Source organism: Lethenteron reissneri, chromosome 47 (assembly GCF_015708825.2).
Source record: "Lethenteron reissneri isolate LAM-NWPU_2019-01 chromosome 47, ASM1570882v1, whole genome shotgun sequence".
Taxonomy (NCBI): Eukaryota; Metazoa; Chordata; class Hyperoartia; order Petromyzontiformes; family Petromyzontidae; genus Lethenteron; species Lethenteron reissneri.
Window position 1 is genome coordinate 1,957,052 of NC_083825.1, and position 23,502 is coordinate 1,980,553.

General features: G+C 44.0%; 1 protein-coding gene across 1 annotated transcript in view; it reads left to right on the forward strand.

The window, feature by feature from the left end:
* The window catches only part of LOC133354467 (tetraspanin-15-like), a 290,888-nt gene that overhangs the window by 17,569 nt on the left and 249,817 nt on the right, over positions 1–23,502 (forward strand). The gene's annotated exons all lie outside the window — the stretch shown is intronic.

Genomic DNA, 23,502 nt, shown 5'->3' on the forward strand with positions numbered 1-23,502 from the left:
GCCGGGCATCATGTTCGCAACCCACTCCCTCGTATGCCATACCGGCCTTCATAGGTGCTCGCTAACAGCACTTGCTCCTACGGTCTCTTCAGGCTAGGTATGTGCGGTTGTGATGTCACCCGCAACGTTGAGCTGGATTCGTGCGTTGCGCTGACATCACACCTCTGCTGGTTTACATATATATAGATAATTGGCGTTGCCGAAACAAACTTAACTCACTCATAAACCCCGCCTTAACAACCCTGCCTTAAAAAGACAAACAATCTAATTGGCTACGTTTCGGGCAATGCTCTTTATTCGTAGTCTGTGTTGTTCCATTAATGATGCACGATTTCTGGTAATGGCTCATTTATACATAGTTTACGTGCTATGCAGAAGGCCCATTGCCAGACACTTCCAAAATGTTACTTGCATTCACAGCAACAACAATGAGGCGTGGCATTACTTGCAGAAACTAATACATTTATATATTCCATCAAGGTTCTTAAGATGTTCTGATCTCCAACTGCTCAGCACTCCCAGGTCTCGGTTGTCCTCTTTTGGCGATGGGGATTTTGTTAGCGTGGCACCCAAGTTATAGAACTCTTTGACACTTTAAAATCAGGAAATCAGAGTCGGAAGAAATATCTAAGTCTGCTTTGAAACCCCATCTCTCTAAAGTGGCCTTCTCTCTGTAGTTTGGTCGGTTGCCCTGTTTGTGTTTTTGTTTCCTGCTTTCCATGCATCGCGTATTAGGATCCTCGGATGGAATGCGCATTATACATTTTAATTATTATTATTAAACTACAAGATGGGGAAAAGAAGGCCCAATCAGGAATTAGCTAACGAAAGGAGACCAAATATTATTGTAATCCCTTAGCGATCCCTGTAACAGTCTCTGAAAGCCAAATGGATTTCATAATAAGGCACAAACAAACGCCTCGTGAAAGAGCCAACGATGCGAAGCACATGACCTGCAACCTTAAACCGCATCCACCGCGTAAACCGTGGTCGATGCGGACACGTGGCGTACGAATGCTTGACTGTGGTCACCCAGAACAGACCATGGAAAACATAACATTTCAATGCTCAATTTACAAACACGAAGAATGCATCACAGCAGTGATGCATCATCCAGCGCAGCCAGCTCAGTGTAATATAATAGTTACATCAACATTTAGCCGCACAAAGAAGACAGACAACCCCGTCCATCTGGCTATATGTCTGCCCCCTTTCCTCATGACCTCTAAGTGTCACTCAGTGCCATTTCTCGTAGCCCGATGCTCCTTACGTGCCCCGCCTGTCACGAACGACATCGTCTACAAGGCCCATTTTTTGCCGTTTGGAATTCCGAAATCTGAAGTCACGGCACTTCATATTGGCAGTGGATTTCCGAGCATCACCCGCATTCTCACCTACGTTCGAAGGCCAAGAGATTTTTCGTATTTGTGTGTTGTCGTTGTCGTTATCGTTATGTTGAAACTTATCATTAACTGATATGATGGACCGTGTAGTAAACCACTGTTGTCTGCGCGCCTTCAACGGAGGAGGAACGGAAAAACTTTCACGAACTCGTGGCTAGCAGACCACGACGTTGGCATTCGGCTCCTGAACACATTGCCTTGCGCAAGAATACAACAGACTCATGTGATATTTTTTTTATATACAGCGTCCTGTACTTTGCATCAGAGCTTACGTCGACAGCAGACACCCCCGCAGTGGCCGCTGTCCCTGTGCAGCACAAAGGTGATTCGGTTCCCGCCTGCGAGTGGGCACAAGCCAGTGAGCAAGGGGGCACGCTTGCGATATGCAGTAATACCACGAGGGAAATTTCCGGTGTCGTTTTCACATTTGGACCGCGAGGCCCTGCTCACGATAATTGGCCTGTGCGTTGTGTCAAGCGATGCCAGGGGATCTTCACAGCGTCCGCCGCGAAGCAGACAGCAGCTGTTTCAGTGGTTAATTCGCAAGAAGTGTTAACCGGGGCGGCCTGCCGGATTCGCAACCGCGGGCCGCTGTGACGAGCGGCCGAACGCGCTGTCACAGGATAAAATGAATCGGCGACCAAATGAATTATCAATTATGTTCGTGTTTGAGGCCCCTGTATGGAGTAATCGGGCATAGCTGTGCCCATATAAGGAATAGGGGAACGGGAATCGGCGTATTTTTTTTACGATAAGTGTTCGAGCATGGATCGAGCTGTGACAGTTTGAATACAATTTTTTTTCAATCGGTGAAGTGATTCCCGTCGCACAGGATTTCTGGATCGAAAGTGACAATATGTGGATCAAAAAACCCATATTAGGCCACCCCTTGACGCTGATTGGATTCCTTCCGTATTAACACAATGTATCATTCATTCTGTCGCGGATTCATTATACCCTGTTACAGCGCCACCGCTGGGCCATGCGCACGAACGCTTAATGCCGTCGAGTTTACCGGTCCTCTTGAGATTCTGCCTCAACCCGGACAGATCACCCATCAGTAGCAGCAATCGGGGCCCGAGTGTTCAAGCCGCCCCAGTGGTGTCGCCTACCAATCCACAGGAAATCCAACCACGTGTTGCCCATGTGATAGCGCCCCGGGAGTATCGTTATGTCGGCCTCTGACATTTTCACCTTCAAGGTTTGAAAGATATCCGTGGATAAAGGCCAGGCTGATGAATGATTATGCACTCACCGCCCGCTACCTTTGGCCGAGAAGAATTGCAATTGATTTGTGACATTGATAGCATCTCGCCATAACCTTTGCACTGTCTTAAGTTCAATTCTAACTCTTAATCAACTTTTGCGTCATGTTTTCATTTTTAGTTTTATTTTCTCATAACACCGAGGCAGACAAACGTCGTTGTATTAAATGCATGGGGATTAAGAAGCTAAGGGGTTTTTGCTTTGATGTATCACAGGGCTTGTCATTGTCTTTTGATCCATGACCCTGCCATTTGTTTTCAAGGTTCCTACCGACACAGTATAAGACCTTTTAAAGCACCAGCCTTGGCTTAATGGCAATTTCACAAAGCCATTCATTGGCAGTCAATCTTCTTCAGGAGTGGATCAGCAATGTTTTTGTCGCGGTTAGGGGATAAACCAGTTGACGGCTTCAGGAGTTGCCTGGTGAATATCTGAAAGTCTTGTAACAAATTATCGAAATGGGCTGTGATGTTACTCTGCGTTCCATGGTTTGAGATATAGACTCACGTGGCTATAAATAGACTCGCATACAGACCCAGTGACTTTCATAGAGACCCATAGATTAACAGAGAGATTGATATACTTGCATAGAGACCCATATACTAGCTTAGAAAACCATAGACTTAAATAGGCAGAGCTATCAGGAGTAGACTGAATATCTGAAATGCTGCCAGCGAATGGATGAAGTTAGCGGTGGCATCACTCTGAGGTCCATGTTTTTTGAGTATGGTGACCAGTCATGCTGAGAGGTCCTCTTAAGTGCCCATTGGCAGTCATTAATACAGAGGATGCGCGGATTGTGGATGTCACAAAACGCCTTCCCCGTCTCCAACCCCCCCCCCCCCCCCATGGTCACCCATCATCAATCGACTTATCTCATTTCCATCTTAGTTTATTCCACGCATCGTCACCAACACCTCATTTTACACACATTCCCCCCCATCCACTCATCTCGTTTCATTTCGCCCACCGTCTTGTATCGTGGTTAGTTGACTACAGCGCCTTGGTCGAGGCGCTGTACACACGTATGATGAGATAATAATATGTAGCAACCTCTCTCACAAATGTGCTTGTGCAACTTGAATGAGTTGTGACTTTCTACTCTTTCTGTGATCTTTCAAAAGCGCTCCTTGCAGTGTTCTGTACGGCATGTTGAACCTCTTTCGCACCGTACGTAGCCAACCGTGCTAATCGTAGGTGCGCAATGCGCAAAGATTTGTTTAACTTTTCCTGCGGGCAAATTTGCGTAGGTTTTCGCGGCTATCATATCGTGCGTGTTGTTTTCATTAAAATCTCCGTGACCTTTATCCGTGCGTTTTTTCATGAATAATTTAATCGATGGCACTGATTGTTATGCCATTTTTGTTGTTGTTGTTGGAAGAACTGTATCTGTTTAATTACAGATTACAGCAAAGGCAATTTTTTTGCCGTTTTGTTGTGTTTGGGAACAAATCGTATTATCATTCATATTTAAAAATGCCATTTGTTTGAACGGAGGAACTTTGGACCGATTATTTCGGAGTACACGCAATTAAAAGTTGTGCGTGAAGAATGTCAAAGTTACGGCACATTAATAATGAAACACACTGCTAGCCTTTAAGTCATATTTTGCATCATGGTCCAAATTTGCCACGTTTCCTTGCAAATTACTCGATTTGGGGTAGACGTAAGCGATCCCCCCCCCCCTACTGGTAAAAACCTGGCAGGACCCTCCTGAAAAAAGCCATGAGACTCGGTGAGTTTTTCGTGAGGAAAGAAGCATAATAATGAGAAGATCAAAATCATTAAGAAAATCACCAAACCAAAGTGTTTTTGGCTATTTTGTCAACGTGTACATCTGACCTGTAAATGGGCCATGAAGTTACGACAAAATTAGATATATCTCAATTGCATGTAGGCAAGACAAAATCACCAAACCAAAAGTGTTTCGGCTATTTTGTCAATGTCTGATTTTGTCCCATAAAGGGGGGCATGACGTTATTACAAAATGAGATGCATCTCAATTGCATGTAGGCGAGGCAAACAAGATGAGGGTCAGGTGTACTGCAAGACCACAGTGTCCCGACCAATACAAATTAGCTCCATTGTGTCTCCGAGGTGTCACACAAACCCTGTTGTTTTGTGTACATCGTTCATTTATTACGATGTCGCTCTGCTCTAAATTAAGAGCCCTCGCTCGGAGGAGTTGAAGAGGATTATCGACGGCAGTATTATGTCTGTGACATGGATATTAAGGGCCTGCTTAGAGTATTGTGGTGACCCAAATAGAACACTCCACCTCTAAACACAAATGCGCATCATTGACATCTGCATTTCAAAAAAGCTCTTCAAATTAAACGTTTGTGTTCACCCCCCCCCTCAAAGAATCGTTTATATTACAGTGTTTCATGTACTTTAAATAACGCAGTGGGATCCAATAAATACCCAATATCTATTTGTATTGCAATCAACACCTGTAAATTAGTAGTTGCACACGGGGACGACTGCTGCTGCTATTTGAAGTGGTCCCTTGGTGAACGATATTAATTGGTTCCACGAAAACCATCGCTAATTTAGATTGTCCATCATCGAATATAGGGAATACATTGTTAAAGGCTTAATTTGTTCCAAGACGACATACATGTTACAAGAACATATTAAAGCATTTACATTAATAGGAAAATTGATAAATAATTAATAAACTGAGCATAAATAGAGCATAGAAGTGAAAGTATTACATTGGGCTAAGAAGATGGTTGGCTTAAGGGGTTGATGGAGAAGTAGGGGTGGGGGGAAATTAATGTAATTATTATTTAACTAATTGTTTTCCTCACTTATCTTTCTTCACATTCATTTTAGGGGCCATTGCTATTGATCTTATTTAACTTTAAAGTAATAAAAAAACACACTTAAGCATTCTTTAGAGCTGTTTCCATAAGCAACGCACAATCAAACATTGAAAATCGAGCAGCCAGTTGCTTTCAAAAAGCTCATAGAAGGGCGACTCTGATTGGCTGAGGTCTGCAGAGTCCACCGATTGGCCGAAATTGGTAGCCACGTGATATCGTAAAACATCGTTTATCGAATATGTATCGTTAATAGAAACAATGGGACCCTATGGGAGGCGGGTTGTTAATAGAAATATCGTTAATCGGTGGCATCGTAAACCGAGGGACCACTTGTAATTGGATTTTAGTTGCAGGAATCGTTATTTATTTCGATTTTTGAGCTAATTTTGCCAAACAATGGCCTAGTCAGAGGAATTTTCTTATCTGTCCAGCAGTCGTTGAAGAAACCGCCCAGAGGTCACCGGGTCGGTTTCCCGGCATGGCAATTGAAACAAAAATGCACATTTCTGAATTCCCACTGGCTCAATCCACTCAGAGCTATTAATGGGTACACCACAGTTCGTTTAACACGTGGACTTTCGCAACCAATGTTATTCATATTCTTAGGTTTTTTCGGTAAAGTCACGTAGGTAAAACATTCAAATTAATTAAAGTAAAATAAAATTAAAATCACGACGTTTCGGAGGCAACACAAGCTTCCGTCTTCAGGTGGAACCGTCACAGCCACGACAGCTGTATCAAGTAATCTCGGAGTGGTAGCTCTTGTAATCTCTCATTTACTTGATACAGCTGTCGTGGCTGTGACGGTTCCACCTGAAGACGGAAGCTTGTGTTGCCTCCGAAACGTCGTGATTTTTATTTTATTTTACTTTTAGTAATTTTAATGTTTTACCTACGTGACTTTACCGAAAAAAACTAAGAATATGAATCCTTCCAGTCACGAAAGTTTCAAATCTAGAATTAATGTTATTCATCATAAAGGTATATATTTTAGTTAGATCGCGTAAATTTAAATGTGTCGTTAACCCACCATCACGAGATACTGCCAATAAGTAAGGTTTGTCACGTAAACAGGACGTGCCAGTGATGTACTACTTCAGCACACCGGCGTGTTGGAGAGCAGATCCACAATATCCAAATTGAAACTTCGTAATCAAATTGTAAAAGTTGTGGGTTTACTCTTTTGCCACTTTTTTGTGAGCCACTTTACTAATTGGCTTTGTCGGGTGGTGGTGAGGTTAATGGCACATTCATATTCGTGTGATATAACCCAAACAAGTCATTCAGTGGGTTGCATGTGGAGGGGTAAAGTGTGGGTAACTCCTGATTCTTCCAACACATCTGACCAGCATGAAAGAGTAAGCCAAAATTTCATCTCGGACAGGCTCCCTAGAGTGGCCTCCAGTGTGGGTTCTTCTGCCAGCAGTGACATGAGCAGTATATTGCAAGGCTGCACCTAATACCTGTTTCAACACTGCCTCACACCTGGGAACAGTATATATTTTTTGGGAGTGCACTTGAACTTTGTGGCTCTGGGTAAAAGTCCCTCCTGGCTGTAACAAGTCCTGTGCATTGTTCCGTGTTGGAAATCGACAAGCGTCTATTATGTCGGGCTTGTAAATCATTTGCAGGTGTACGACGGTTTGCCTGCCGTGGGGAACACCCAGCGGCAGATGACGTCTGAGCCGTCCATAAATGACGTCACGCGATTTTGGACGATTTTTGACCCCCCCCCCCTCCCTTGTTACACGACGTCACAAAAAGTCAGACCCACCCCTCATCACACATCGTCACAAATGTCTGCCCCCCCCCCCCCCCAGATGTCATTTATGGACGGCCCCTTACCGACTCGCGTTGAAAGGTGTGCGGTGTAGTACGGTGGCAACCTTCGAACAATCACCGTGACCGACTCTGTGTGGGTGGGCGGATTTAATCCAGCAGAAGATTTACCCAGGGCTGGAAAATCATTGAACTAATGGCACAATCGTTGGTTATCGCAGAAATTGAGCAAATTTTGGAATGACTCTTTTGACCTGGTAAGATGAATAAGTCTGTGTTCTGCTCAACATTATCCCCCACCCAATAGTCAAAATGAGGCCGTGACGATAGTGCTTGTGATAACTGAATTACATCAATGTATATAAGATCAATTATGCACAATGTCCTTTGCAAATCCGCAAACCTATTTTTCCTCTCCGACCACTTTCTCAGTTCATTTGATGAGGTCTTAGATAACAATAATCTTCCAAGTTACAATCTATAATTTGGCACTTAGAATTCTCAGTTGGTTTACAAAGAATGCATTATACATCCAGCCAGTTCAATTTCCATAGAATCAACATTCATATGATGTAAAAAAAAAACCTGTAATGCATTTTCTAAGCTATTAAGGGAACACTGTCCGTGTTGTTAATTAGAGACCCATTATTTTATCCTGGCTTCACCCACTTAGTTGAAATGTTATGCACTCATTGCTTTTAAAGAGCAAAGCCTGAATTTCGGGGGGGAGAGGGAACAAGACAATTGGATCGTTAATTTTCGTTTCATATCGCAAATCCTGTGTCATTTTCTGGGCTTCTGTTACTTCCAAGTAAATAATATATATAAACTAGCGGGAAGTACCCGGCATTGCCCGGGCAAAAAAACACACACACACATCGACTTACACACACACACAGACATCGACCCACACACACAAACACATTGACCCACACACACAAACACATCGACTCACACACACACATCGACTCACACACACACATCGACTCACACACACATATTGACTTACACACACACACATTGACTAACAAACACACATGGACTGACACAAACAGACATTGACTTACACACACACATTTGAACTTTTCTATTTACTGAGTTTTTAAAGATTAGTTTTCTATGTACGTCATGTTAGGGAAAGAACCAAGGAAGAGGGGAAATGCATACAATTGTTAATGTGCCTTTGAGGATTAGCCCACTGTAATCGAAGGTGAAGGTCATACTTAAATTGTATGATATGTCTTGTCTTGTATTGAATGCTAGGAGTCACAAGTAAATGGTTAATTGTATAAAAAGACGTGTATTTATACTGTAGTTTTTATTACTGTTGTTTTAATAGTACTGTGGTAAGGCGCTTGAGGAAGCACAGATGGTCCATAATTTGTAGTACATAAATGGGGTGAATGGGGAGAAAGGAGGGAGGACAGGTAATGGCCGAGGCGAAACAAGAGCAGCGGCGCGAGCGATGCCGCAAACAACCGCTGGCAGTGAAACCGCCGACAGGACACTTGGCAGGCATGGAGGCAGGCAGGAAGACTTGGGGATGGAGCGATGAGATGTGGGACGGCGAGGAAGCCGCGCTGCATGAACGCCGTCACGAACAGTCGCCGGCAGCCAGGCCGGCGAAATGGTGGCCGGCAGGCGCGGGTGCAGGCAGGAGACCCGGGAAGGAAGCGATGTGAAGGCCGCACAGGGCAGCGAGGTGTGTGCGCGGCTCAGCGAGCACCGGCCGACAGCCGAACTGCCCCCCAGCAGGCGTTCGGGTCAAGCAGCACACGTGGGAGGGGAGTTGCGTCCCCAACCAAAGCAAGAACCTCTCCAAAGTAATGAAACTCAAAATAGCACCTCTCGAAAATAATGAAACTGCCACTTATTGCTGAGCCGCACCCCCCTATCAAAGAGCCTCTTTGTAAACAATGTTCCTGGTCTTGCCTGCTGGTGCAAAGTAATGTTAATATTTATCAATGTCTACACGAGAGCATCCAACATAAAGTTGGCCATGAGAAAAGCACGGAGTTGACAAAATCAGTCACACCACTGTTAAAGATTGTCCTTGAGCAAGGGCATGCAGGTTGTCCCTGGATGGTGTTGGTAGTCCGATAGATGTGAGGTCTTTTCCACCAATGGAGTGAAGTTTGTCTTCAAGGAGGATGAGGGCCTGGTTAAAGATGACATCAGAAAAGGTGACGTCGAGGTTTGGATTTTCTCGTATAGCTCTGTGGAGGATGTCCTCACGCATGCCCTCTTTGTATTTTTGCCAGTCCCATGGGGTTAGATGGGCTGCAAACTTGAAGAATTATGCAGAAGAGCAATCTTAGTTCATAAGGGGACTGTACAACAGAAGCTTCTGTCATAGCTTCATCAAGATGCTGATCATCAAGTATTCCACGAACATTGCAAGCTTCCCTGTATGTGACAGACAACTCCTTCCACTGTTTTGAGGTCTATGAAAGATGTTTGCCCTTTGACAACATGGAGAAACATTCGGAGAAAGTAGCACTCCTGATTGTTGGGATGAACTGCGTAGACTCTTCCTAAGGCATCAGATTCACTGTCACCAGCACGCCACTTACATATTTTTTTTTGCAGTCCATGTATAGTAGGAGGGAACTTCATGGTAGAGCAGGTTGGCTGCAAATGGGTCACTTTAGCACAAAACAAAGAACGCCATCAGGGTGGTATCTTGTCGAGCCAGGGCCTGTTGCCGGGTATTTCCTTCGGTGAAGTAGATGCGTTGACCATTTTCGAGGTGAACTGCCAAATGGACGACTGTGGGGAAACGCTCATGGATGGGGAAGCCAATCATTCTCCAAATGGCCTCATTGCTGCTGATGTATCTTGGTTGGACAAAAAGTTTAACCTCATCCACAATTTGTCCCTCTTTTTGTACGGCAAATACAGCTATGTCAGAGCCTTTGTTCATGTATTTGCAAACATATTTAATGGCTTTCACAGAATTGCACATTTCCACATTAATGTGGGCCTCAAAGATATTGCACAGAAGAGGGCAGTAGGGAACGATCCACCGGTTGTCAACCTTAATTTCAGAGTTAGTGCCAGGTCTGAGTGTTGTTTCAAATGCACCATGCTCAGTATTTCTGCGACGATATAGAGGATAGCCATCGTGGCCTGACTGTCATTCAATAATTCTAAATTTGAAGCTTTCGTGACTACAAGGATTCATACTCTTAGGTTTTTTCGGTAAAGTCATGTAGGTAAAGTCACCTATGTGACTTTACCGAAAAAACCTAAGAGTATGTCTTTCAAGAAGTTCCGTGGATACTTCTTGGTACACCTGTGGTCTTGCATACATGGCGAATTTAGAATTGCAGATTTCCACATTAATGTGGGCCTCAAAAATTTTGCATAGAAGAGGGCAGTATGGAACGATCCACCGGTTGTCAACCTTCATTTCAGAGTTGGTGCCAGGTCTGAGTGTTGTTTAAAATCCACCATGCTCAGTATTTCTGCGACGATATAGAGGATAGCCATCGTGGCCTAACTGCCTTTCAAGAAGTTCCTTGGATACTTCTTGGTACACCTGTGGTCTTGCATAGATGGCGAATTTAGATTGAACTGCCCACAAGGGCCATGGACCATTTGCTTGCAGACGACATCAACAAGGGCAGGGTCTTGATAGGGGTCAGGTAGCTCAGCACTGACAAATGTGTCAATGTCACTTGCGTGAATTTTTTCCCCTCATCTATAGCAAAATGTGAGCACGAGGAAGAGCACGTTTTTGCCACTCAATGGTGTGCAAGTTACATCTTGTCTTTCCAAATACGCCACCTTCCTTAGTCGTAATAAGCCTCATGAGTTCATCAACTTTGAGTTTGAAGACCCTTGCAATGATGCCATGTCTGTCTGTTGGCTTTTGGTCTGGATAAAGCTCAACCTGGCTCTCCTTCCTTTTAGGACTGCAAGTGAAGGTGATAAAGAGATCGGGCCTACCATATTGGCTGATGTACGTCATGGCATGCTAAGTCTTCTCATGCATGTAACTTGGTCCACCTGTGAAGGATGAAGGCAAAATAACGAATCTGCCCACATTCTGAGCGTTTGCATGTACGTCAGCATTGATAGCGCCACAGAGATGAGCATACTGTTCTACACGCAGGCGTTTTTGATGAAGTTGAATGTAAAGAAGGCGCTCACTCCCAATGTTGGCATACTCATCGACAACATACTGGTGAAAGAGGTTGGTGCACCGTAATATGGGTTTGCTCCTTCTCTGTCCATGATCATGAAGGAATAGAAGTCTTTAGATGAGACAGTTTTGTGAGGATGTCTTGGTGGTACCCATCTTGGCCTTACCACAGTATAATGGGGTATTGTAGGGCATCATATGCTCTGTTTGTCTCAGGAATTTGTTTGATGGTGTTGCCTTGGTATCGAAGCACAATGTCTCTAGATTTGAAGCTTTCGTGACTGCAAGGATTCATATTCTTAGGTTTTTTAATTAATATTTTTTACCTACGTGATTTTACCGAAAAACCTAAGAACACAATGTCTCTCTTACCATGTTCCGTTCCTCATCCACCGTAAGAACAGGAACCTCAACTCAAGTTGGGGCATTGAACCTCCCTGTGTGCTCCCCGCTTGGGTGGAAAGAAAAGGTGCAGTACGCCAAATAGAAAATGTTTGCTTTTCCCAACAATGTAACGAAACGATAGACGAAATGTAAGCAGCTGTCGCAAAGAAAGCCCAACGTAGTTAGCAGTAAACATAGAAACCAGCATCGCAGTACTACATATCAGTAAATAGCGTGACGTGATCAAACGAAACAATTGAAATGCATTGAAGAAAGACGCTAGAATGAGTCTACATTATAGAGCAGCAGTACGCACACTTAAGATGAGAAGCAGGCTACAGTCTAGATTATAGACTGCCAGTACACTGACTCAATTACATGAGCCTTGATGCAGTCGACACAATAAGCTGGCAATAGGGTCAGCAGCTTAAAAAGCAGGCTGCAGTCTACATGCCTAAGGGGCCGTCCATAAATGACGTCACGCGATTTTTGACGATTTTTGACCCCCCCCCCCCCCCATCGTCACACGGCGTCACAAAAAGTCAGACCCCCCCCCCCTCAAATATGATTCTTCCAAGACATCTGACCAGCATGAAAGAGTAAGCCAAAATTTCATCTTGGACAGGGCTCCCTAGAGTGGCCTCCAGTGTGGGTTCTTCTGCCAGCAGTGACATGAGCAGTATATTGCAAGGCTGCACCTAATACCTGTTTCAACACCGCTTCACACCTGGGAGCAGTATATATTTTTTGGGAGTGCACTTGAACTTTGTGGCTCTGGGTAAAAGTCCCTCCTGGCTGTAACAAGTAACAAGTCCTGTGCATTGTTCCGTGTTGGAAATCGACAAGCGTCTATTATGTAGGGCTTGTAAATCATTGGCAGGTGTACGACGGTTTGCCTGCCGTGGGGAACACCCAGCGGCAGATGACGTCTGAACCAGCCCTGGATCCTCACTCCCATTAGGGGCCGTCCATAAATGACGTCACGCGATTTTGGACGATTTTTGACCCCCCCCCCCCTCGTCACACGGCGTCACAAAAAGTCAGACCCCCCCCCCCCCTCAAATATGACGTCACAGAGCTCTGCGTTTTCTACGTAGGCTTTCGCAACCAACATCATGATGCTCAGTGTGTTTCTTCTTTGGGTAGATTCTGTGATTAAGAATGTCTTTTTTTTCTACTATAACTGTCCATGGACATAGCCAGTCAAATCAAGCAGTCAAGAAAATTTTGTTTGTGTCCAAAATTGTCAACATTTTGCTTTGCTTCTCAAAATTTCAGTTTGTTGAAAAAAAAAATGAAATCGATTTGGCATGCGTTTGCCCACGTGAGAACTTTATTTGATTGTATCTGTCGGATGCTGGAGGGTTATCGTGGAAAAAACTGACATCATGACCTACACCATCAGACTCAAAAGAAACTAATTATGATTCGTTTTCAAACGTGTTCATTGTAAACCCTGTTGAATACACACACACACTACATACACGATGCGTACAGACACAGTTATCATGTTTGTAAGTGCAAGAGGTGGAACTTCGTGTGCTAATGCGTTCCCAAAGTAAAAGTGTTGCATGTAAGGGTCAAAGTCATTTCCGGCTCAAATGAGCGCTGCAGTGCTGTTAATCTCCTCTTTACAACGTTGAGCTAGTGGCAGATAGTCCCCATCCCTTGGGCAGGGAGGGCGAGTATCTGGATAGGACAACTGCTGTTGGCTTGAGGGATGTTCGGACTGAGTCAAACGCCCCAAACCAGGATTTGAACTCGCGTGTTTCAATCGTGTAAGTGTGGTGGGGTGGACTCTTTTCAATTTTCGTTATGTTATTCTGAATGATTACGTGAACTTGGTGTCGTAACAGTATGACGTGATAGTACACCAAGAGGCCTCGTTAAACAATGCACGATGCTGAATGACAGCTGCCCTATTTGTAAAGAAAATGTAGTTATATTTTGTTCTGGAACCCCACTGAGTGTTTTTTTGTGTTTCAGGCAATCATGTGCACACAGTTGCTGTGATTTGTAGTAAATTGAGTTTTTGTAAACAGGACACTTCAGAGTTTTGCACCAGGGAAAGAGACATTTGCAGGAATGGACAACATAGGAAAGAGTAACCTCGTTTCTTTCGAGCCTTAGGTAACTGAAGGTAGGTTATCCAGGACAGGAACGTTTGCAAATTAAAAGGAAATGGCTCCTTTGACAGTGGTGAACACACTTGAATAAACAATCAACACTTCACCAAATGTGTCTCAATCATTGCCCCCGGAATAGAAAAACAATTAGCCTGCGGCTTCTGCCAAGGGCCCTTCTTCAGAGCAGAGGGAAGGAAATTGAGATGATTTCAGGAAAACATGTTTTTCAATCTCCCGGTCCCATTCACGTGCTGTACACAAGATAGAGCGGTCTCACCCGAGAGAGATGTGGCTCGCAAAGCCGCATTCATCGTCACCCGTTGTCTTCCCACAGTGCACCCCCAATTCATAATAATCCCCAAGGCCGGTTGCTCCCGGCGGCGGAGCGAGCGGCTCGCAATCGCAAAGGTTGCGGGCCTTAGCCTTACCTGGTCAAATTAAAATAGTTACATTTAGAATTATAACGGAAGAACCTCTGCTTACCAAGCGTTAGAATATTGCAATCAAGGACTCGCTTCATGTACATTAGTGCCAGTGCCAGGATTGCGCAAAGGCGAAGCATTGAGAGAGAGAGAGGGGGGTGCTTGCTTGCAGTTACATTGAGAGATTGAAAGAAGAACGTGGCGTGCGTTAATGGAAACGCACGCAAGGCGAAAGACAAAGTTCTAACTGTTCGAAGGGATGATGGCCCACGATGAGGGATAGTTACGGAGTGGCAGCCGAGGAATGGAACGTGTTTTGTGAGGACGTCCACCGATGGTTTAAAACGTCACGTGTGCAAGTGCCAAGTGGATCAATACATACTCTTAGTTCTTTCGGTAAAGTCACGTAGGTAAAACATTAAATTAAAATTGATAAAAAATAAAATAATAAAAAATCACGACGTTTCGGAGGCAACACAAGTCTCCGTCATCAGGTGGGACCGTCACAGCCACCTGATGACGGAGACTTGTGTTGCCTCCGAAACGTCGTGATTTTTTATTTTTATTAATTTTAATTTAATTTTTTACCTACGTGACTTTACCGAAAGAACTAAGAGTATGAATCCTTGCAGTCACGAAAGCTTCAAATCTAGAATGGATCAATACATTTGTGGGACTGTGAGAGTGGTGGTGGCTTGGGGTGGGGGGGGGTGGTGGAGGCCTTCATCGAGCAGCGGATTGACCATGACTGATGATTGTGCTATTTATGATTTGGCCTTGCCGCTAGAATGTGGAATTTCACCGGTGAAGTTGAATGCGTGATTAGTTGAGGAAGGAGGCGCACAATTGAGTCGTTGCCTTTGAAGCATTTGGCTGTTAGTGACCCCTTGACATTGCTGACCTTTCAGCATCGGGCCCCAATCAGAATATTGGCTCGGTGTGACTTTTAATCCATTGTGTGGCTCATGAGAGAGCCCTGCCAGTGATGTATGAGTCGTCACGGCCAGACATCATTCAATTCAAATAAATCTGAAATGGTAATGAGTATATTTTTTGTTGCATATGGCGTTTGAGAATATCTATCAAAGCTCCAATTTTAATGTAGAATGTTTAATTAAAAACACGTCTTTTTTTAGGTGCATCGGTCAAGGTTGGGGTTGGGTGGGGGGGCGATTGACTATACTTCACCATGCTGGTCGTTGCTGGTTTGTGAAGGGAAGGCACTCAAGGTTTTCTGCCTTAACAAGGCAGTGCCCCAGGAGAAGCTGCATCGACCACGGCTAATGATGATCATGACGATGAAACCGTTGTTTACGCGTAGGACTAACGCTTAACTTAGCATGCAACGGGCAATGCTTTCAAAGCGGGCGTTGTTGGTTTATGTGGGATCACATTGTAACGATTCACCGAGGACCCGAGTTTCCGGCCGCACTTTCGTTTACGGGAGGGCACATTGCGGTGCCAAGAGAGATGAGGCGAGGGACACCTTCTTGCTTTCATCACGGCTGACAGTGGTGATGATGATGATGAAGATGGTCGCGTTGGATAATGAGGCACAATTGAGAAGTCAAGACTGTCCAAGTGTCGGGCAGGAGAGTTCTACAGAAGTGACCTCAGGAGTGGTTGGTGGTGGTGTCACCGTCCTGAATGTTTTCGTCTTCATCCCATTCTTCTTCATCCCTCCTCCGTATGGCTCATGTAGGTGTCGAGCATTGGCAATAACTTTAGTGACGATATTGAGGCGGTCGAGCCAGATAATTGCGTGAGGGGCCGTTGAGTAATGTTTCTGCGATGCTTCCTTCGTATTTGTGAACGTCCCATGATATAAGGTGACGATCAGCTGATGAGTTAATGAAATAAGTTTATTCTCCTGCAGCCTGAAACTCTCATGTAACAATTAGGCTATGCTCCTGCAAAGTTTTTTTGACCGTTGTGCAGTGTAGCTCTCCAATTAGTTATAATGGTCGTACAGGCGGGATTTTTCCAACGTGATGTCCGACGTTTCGATTCGCTTGCTGGGGGCTTCTTCAGGAAGCAAACGAATTCCAATTCTTGACTCACAATTTAGTTCCTGAAGAAGCTACTGAAGAAACACGTGGAGCGAAACGTCGGACGGCATGATGAACAACACGCGGTTCAACCGGAAAATGCATCGGCGTGCAATTTGTCTGTGATTTGTAATTTTGGCCGCCTATTTCTGACTAAATGTACTGCGATGTTGCATCCGTAGTCAGCGACGATGGCCTGAGACGACATTAAGCTTGGGTTTGAACCTACGCAGTCAAACGAGATCCATTCCCAAATACGCACGGGGCCCCTGAATATCTGTTATCACAATGGGGCATTACCATTTCATTGCCGATCCTTGTCATTTAGAAAGCAGTCTTTTGCATAGAAATGTAATAACCTGCCCTTCCAAACGATGATGCTCCACAGTGTTTGAAACCACCTTCGTAGCATTTGAATAGCCGTAGTAATTGCACTCATTCTCCATACAGATAATTTCTTGAGAGAGCACTTGTATTTTAATTCTCACTCATCGTACCAAATCACACGGCTGACTTGCGCAAGGCCAAAAGCGGATTTGATCCAGGAAAGTGCCGGGTGTTTACAGGCCGCCTCGGGGCTACAAATGTGGGCAGCAGAGGGCAGTGCAGTGACATGAATTGTTATACTGTACTTCTCTGGTCTCATGTCTATTCATCCACAGCCTTCACCAATCGGCCCTGACTTGCGTGGTGAAGTATGGTCAAATGATAACGCCCCACGACTCCAGCGGTGGATCGACGTGACGATATGAGGCAAGGATTCTAGATTTGAAGCTTCCGTGACTGCAAGGATTCATATTCTTAGGTTTTTTTCGGTAAAGTCACGTAGGTAAAAACATTAAAATTAATAAAAGTAAAATAAAATAAAAATCACGACGTTTCGGAGGCAACACAAGCTTCCGTCTTCAGGTGGAACCGTCACAGCCACGACAGCTGTATCAAGTAAATGAGAGATTGCAGGAGCTACCACTCCGTTTATATAATGGTTGGAGAGGGGGGAAGGGCCAAGTACAGCACACTTTATATTCATATGGTAAGGTGAGGCTTAAGAGGGTGAGCCTTTGTTAATTTTAATGTTTTTACCTACGTGACTTTACCGAAAAAACCTAAGAATATGAGGCAAGGACACATCCATCTGGAACTCCTTCTGTCGACGGAGCATAACATCGTGACAGTCCACCACAGCGTCTGGAGGTTATTGAGTAGACATGTTGTCTGCTATCAAACGTTAAATGAAAACCCATTCATGACCTAACATCAGATATGAGCAGAACTTCATTGAGTGGTTCTACTTACGAAATAATATTTGTTGCCTATTCTTGGTTCTCTCGGTAAAGTCACGTAGAAGGGAAATAATAAAATAATATTAATATAAAACAATAAAAATTATCACGACGTTTCGACTGCAACACAAGCAATCATCATCAGATGTGAAATCCACAGAAAGAAAATAAAAAAAATTCTTTCTATGGATTTCACACCTGATGATGCAGTCGAAACGTCGCTGAGAATTTGTATTGTTTTATATTAATATTATTTTAGTATTTCCCTTCTACATGACTTTACCGAAAGAACCAAGAATATGAATCCCTGCAGTCACGAAAGCTTTAAATAAAAATTTAATATGTGTTGTTGTCCATTTGTCTGTTGGCTTTCCAGATCAAATGTCATCAAGCTACACTTGCTCAAGCAAGCAAACTCTCAACTGTCTTTCACCAGGGTCTCTTGATCTGTTGCTTGAATGTGTGCTGGCTGCAGTGCAGGCAGGCCGTGAGATTCACCTCTGGTTTTGTAGTTGCAGGTGGGTGATAAACTGATTCATCAGTTGCATCCGATTTGAACAATTGGGATGCGACTGTGAGGAGTATCCATTGCAAACTTCTTGAGCGTTGTCATGGACAGGGCTAAATATAAGGAAGGCTGTGATCGCCGGTGTGTCTTTGAGAAAGGAGTTGGCTCAACGCGAGGGAAAGAGCAATTGGAAAGTGTGGGCATTGTAAATTGCACCAGTGGCTGCTGAAGTCTTCCGAAAATCGGATTGGAGATATGTCGTCATTGTAACAATTCGTGAAATTGAATTACGGGAAATTACTGAAGAAATTCAGCAAATAAGTTGGAAATTGCAGGTGTCAAGATAAATATGGGCAGACACCAAATTGGCATTCAACTTGCGCGCGGGTCCTTATTCACAGCCCTCATTGTCGGGATTTTTACAGGTGTGGCTGAACTTTTTAAAATTTTCCAAAGAATTTGAAATATCAATTGGAAGAACAAAACTAAGAATGACAGTAGCAGCAGCAGTAGCAGCAGCAGCAGCAACAGCAGCAGCAGCAGCAACAGCAGCAGCAGCAACAGCAGCACCAGCAGCAGCAGCAACGGCAGCGGCAGCTGCAGCAGCAGTAGTAGCAGCAGCAGCAGCAGGGTACGTACAAATAGAGCAGCTATTGCAGGTGAACCGGGATCAAAATGATCAAATAAATAAAGGTGCTGACGAGAGCAGGCTGTAGTTTGCTACGTAGCTCATCAGCTTATGTAAAGATAACTTATTTGACTTGTCTGTGGATGGTAATTGGTAACCGGGTTGAGACCAAATATTTCACATCGTAATCTCCGGTGGAGACCTTAGCTTTGAGCCTCGTTATCTTCTGCAGCGCAGAGATCCAGTGGCATTGGCCCAAGTCTCAGTCGCCGCTTCAGATGGCCTGAATTATTTTTTCCGCGGTTGGCAGTCAATTCTGGAAGAAAAAAAACAAGGACGGCATTATTCTCGCCGGCAAAATCTGACGGACGCGAGTCGAACTTCCCACGGAGATTGCCAACGCATGTTTTTATTTGTTGCCTGCGTGGTGTAAAAGTTATCTTTTTGTCACCATTTTTCATTTCGTTTGCCAAACACCGCTGGCCGCTGCATAACAACACAAGTTTATGGCCGCACCTTCTGCTTTTTTTTTCTTTGTGAGCCAAATAAAGAAACGTCGTGGATTTATGTTCCCAAACTCTGTTAGAAGTAATGTCTTTTCACGTGTATTTTTTTACTCTGAGGCAGAATATGGCACTTTGTCAATTTTTACAAGTGTTATAAAAAAATGCTCACTAGACATAAAGGTCTTAGTGTGTTTATATATTTACTTTTTTGTATTTCCCTCATTTTATTTCAGTCTTTATGTTCTGCAGTTGTGTTTATTGTGCATTTCTAAAGGGACTGTCATTCTCCTGATTGAATTTTATTTCATGCTCCCTAAGTTGTATTTAAAGGATATAATAAAGGATATAATAAATAACACCACCTCCCCCATCTCGCCAGGACAAAATTCACATGTAGGCAAATGCACATTTAATTAGATTTTGTGTTGTTTTTGTTGTTAAAAATGTGCCAAGGTCCACACAACCAGCAGTGTGACCACAACAAGTCCTTTGTGTGTCAGCTCGGTGGGGAGATGTTGACTCCCTCTCCTGGTATGCAGGAGCGCGTGGCTTCAATCCTCATCCTGACGCCTGTTTTTAAATCCTTTATATTAAGTTCACTTGCTTGCTTGCTTGCGCGCTTATGACCGTGCAAATCTTTCGGTCGTTTTTTAACCCACTTCCCGTGATCCAATCGAGCTGACATTTTCCACACAGACTCGTTGTGCGTGACAATTTATTTTCGTGAAAAAAAGATTTCCAAAATTTAACACTTTTTAGGAAAAAATAAATTATATTTAATTACCAATTGCTTAATGGTGGCAGGCAATCATCTGACCCATAGGTGGCAGCCATCTCAAGCCAGAGGACGAGAGGACTCTAGCCGCCACGCATATAAAGGATTTATAGTGAAAAACTTTGTTTTTACGGGTTAATTTTTTATGGAGTTTGTGTCTCTCTCTCCCCGTGGTCACGTGGGTTTTTTTATCCGGGGCCTCCAGTTTTTCCCTCCATGTTTAGAAACATGCGTCTCGACTATGTGGATGCTCTATATGCCCACGTGATAAGCCACTTCGTTGGGCTATCATTTGTGACCAGGTCACTTCTGAAAAAGAGCTGTACAGGCTCAGTGAGCCTTGCCTGGTAAAATAAAAAATAAATTGTTTATAGCTTAGTTTATCACGATCAAAGGTGGAATATGCCCTTCATTGTTTAAATGTCGGATTGTGTTCTAATGAAGAAACACATCGTCATGTGATTGGCCTTCCCGTGAAAGAACTGTTTCATCTACCAACGGTAGGCATTTATAAACAATACGAAACAAAACAACAAAACACTCAAATGATGTCCCCATGGCACTCACACTACACAACCCCTTCGGCACTGCCAAAATCCTCGAGCGTGTCGCCTCTGTGACCTGCTGTATATTTGCACAGTGCCACCTCGCGTTGTGACACCGCCGTCTCATTACAGCCACGGGCGACTTTTTCGCCACCCTGAATGGGTCTCAAGCGGCGTGGCCACGACGCTAGAAGCTGCTCATCGCAGTGAGTGGAGGGAAATCTCTCACTGGGACGCCTTCACAGCCGCCCCGTGACCTCCCCGAGGCACAAAGCAGACTGTGGCGTTGCAGCGGTTTCTAATATGAACAACTTAAAATGTTCTTCTTGGTCCTTTCGGTAAAGTCACGTACAAGGGAAATAATACAATAATAAAAATCAAACATAATAAGCGTCCGAACGCTGTCTTTCCGACAGCCATGTTCTTTACCTGAGGACGGCTGCTTGCGTTGTGGCCGAAAGGTCGTGAGAATTTTATTTTATTATGTTTATTTTATTATTTCCCTTCTACGTGACTTTACCGAAAGAACCAAGAAGATGAATCCCTGCAGTCACGAAAGCTTTAAATCGAAATTTAACTTAAAATATTATCTTCCTGGGGCAATTCACATTGAAAGAATCCGGTAAAAAAAAAAATGTAGACATAACAAAACTATTTATAGGAAAGTCTTTTTTATTTAAAAAAATTATCGTCTCCAGCTGCTTAGTGGGGCAGCGCACCAACGCCCCATAGTGTACGAACCGTGCCTGAAACCTAGCAACTTGGCTTCGAGTCCCAGTCGTGGCAAACACTCGTGGCGAGCGATATCTGAACTTGTCTTGGGCCTCCTCCTTCACCAACCCGCACCAACCAGCGTGGTGAACTATGGTCAAGCAACCCCGATGCCAGTATGGCACGTGAGGGGGGGGGGAGCCTTAGTCCAGCAGAGTATTACAACGGACCGTTAAGTCACTAAACTCCCACTGAGAATTACAAATATTCTCATTTGACAGTCGTGCGGCAAACAGTCTCAGAGAAGAACAGAAAAAAAGGCAACGTGAAGGATTTTATGGGAAGTCCCGTGTAAAATCCCTTAATCAGCTGCTGCACCGTGAAATTTCCGATGGGACCAAGCATCAGATCAAATAAAAAACGCCTAACTGATTACAATCTGCGAGTGGAGTTCAGAGACGATAATGTTAAAGCCACAAGGTAGTTGGTTGGCCAGTGTCCCAGTGTCATAAGCAGTCAATTTAAATGTGTGCATACACACGAGCCTTTCTCAGGACTTGGCATATCCCATTATAATTTAAATGCATGCATACAAAGTGCCCCGGCTGGAGGCTGATCGCATTTAATGTACCTGTCAACAGCGCTGTTTTGTTGAGCAAATATTAGCACGGAAAATTACCTTTCAAATAAAAAGGAGTCGTTTTTTCTATCCATGAAATTAGCTCTTACCGTCGGGATCCCATTAAGGGATCCCAGTCAATCCACTCGACACTTGTCTGTTTGGAGAAAGGATTATTTTAATTGGCAGCTGTATAATATATATATTTTTTCACACTTCATTTGCATTGAGATAGACTTACCTCATATATGATTCTTCAATAAGGTTATTCTAATCTTTCCTGTCTATGCCCTTCGTTAAATTAATAATTAATCACAGTTTACAACGCGCGCGCTGTGTCGATTGTGGGTGGCCGTTGGACCATTAACTTCACCGCCCTGCGCAGGTCAATGAAAGGAGGATCAAACCAGGACCAATTGAGATATGAATCGACCACGAATGCATGCTAGCCCCGGCTGGGAATTGAATTCAGCCCACGGAGTTCTATTGCCGGAAAGGAGGAAGCGTATTTTATTGCATCAACAGATCACAGGGTCGCAGAACCTGCAAGGCTTTTGGAGCCTGTGCCATTCCCCTAGTGAGTTTAATTGCTGCTGTAGGGCTGCCACTGGAGTTTAAAAGACACCACCCTGGGGCCAATAGGCTCTGCTTCGTTCGTCACATTATAGCCTGTGGCAGATAAACTCACTGTGGCTGAAACCCTGCGGAATGAGCAGCAACAACTCTGATGTATGTTTTACTATTCCACCAGTGAGGGCAGGTGTTTGATGTGGTTCTTTTTGTTCGTTATTTTTGTGCATGTGTGTCTTTTTGTGTTTTTTTGCAACAGAACAACAATATTGCCGTACAACTTTTTGAAAACTTTGCGGACTTAACAGCGGTTAAAAGTTAACTTCAACAATGTTCATACTATTATTCTTGAGCTGTCAAGATTTTAAAAAATGTCGTTATAATAGTTTGTGACGGCATGAACCGTCTCATTCTTTGACTCGAAAATACTTTTTTTGCGTGATTAAAAAATTAAACAATATTCAACTCTTCAAAATATAGACTGAAAAGGATAAATATAAAACAGAAGCCATGTCCTAGTCGGACCTAGTCCTCCACATCAATGATGCAAAGTCCCATCGTGTGCTTTCTCTCTGCACATGTAAATAAAATATGTTTTAGTCATTCGGCCTTTTGGCTTTCCAGACCAATATCATCCAGCTGCGTTCGTTTCTAAGCAGGTAAACCCTGGACCAAGCTCTGCTGATGAAACCCAGAGTTTCCTCGTTCGGCATTTTGGTGTCGCTCCGTGTGTACGGAACTTCTCCAGAAACTGCATCAGAATTCAGTTCCTGAAAAAGTTTGATGCCTGATGTTTTGCTTCACTTGCTGGCAGCTTTTTTTATCCTCTGCCGGACATCGTTCGGCATCACCTTTCATATCCACCTTTCCCCTACGCCATACCTCTATGATCTCATCTCTCCCTATTCTCCCCACCACTGTTCGAGAAGAAACACTGCATTCTATTTCAATTGT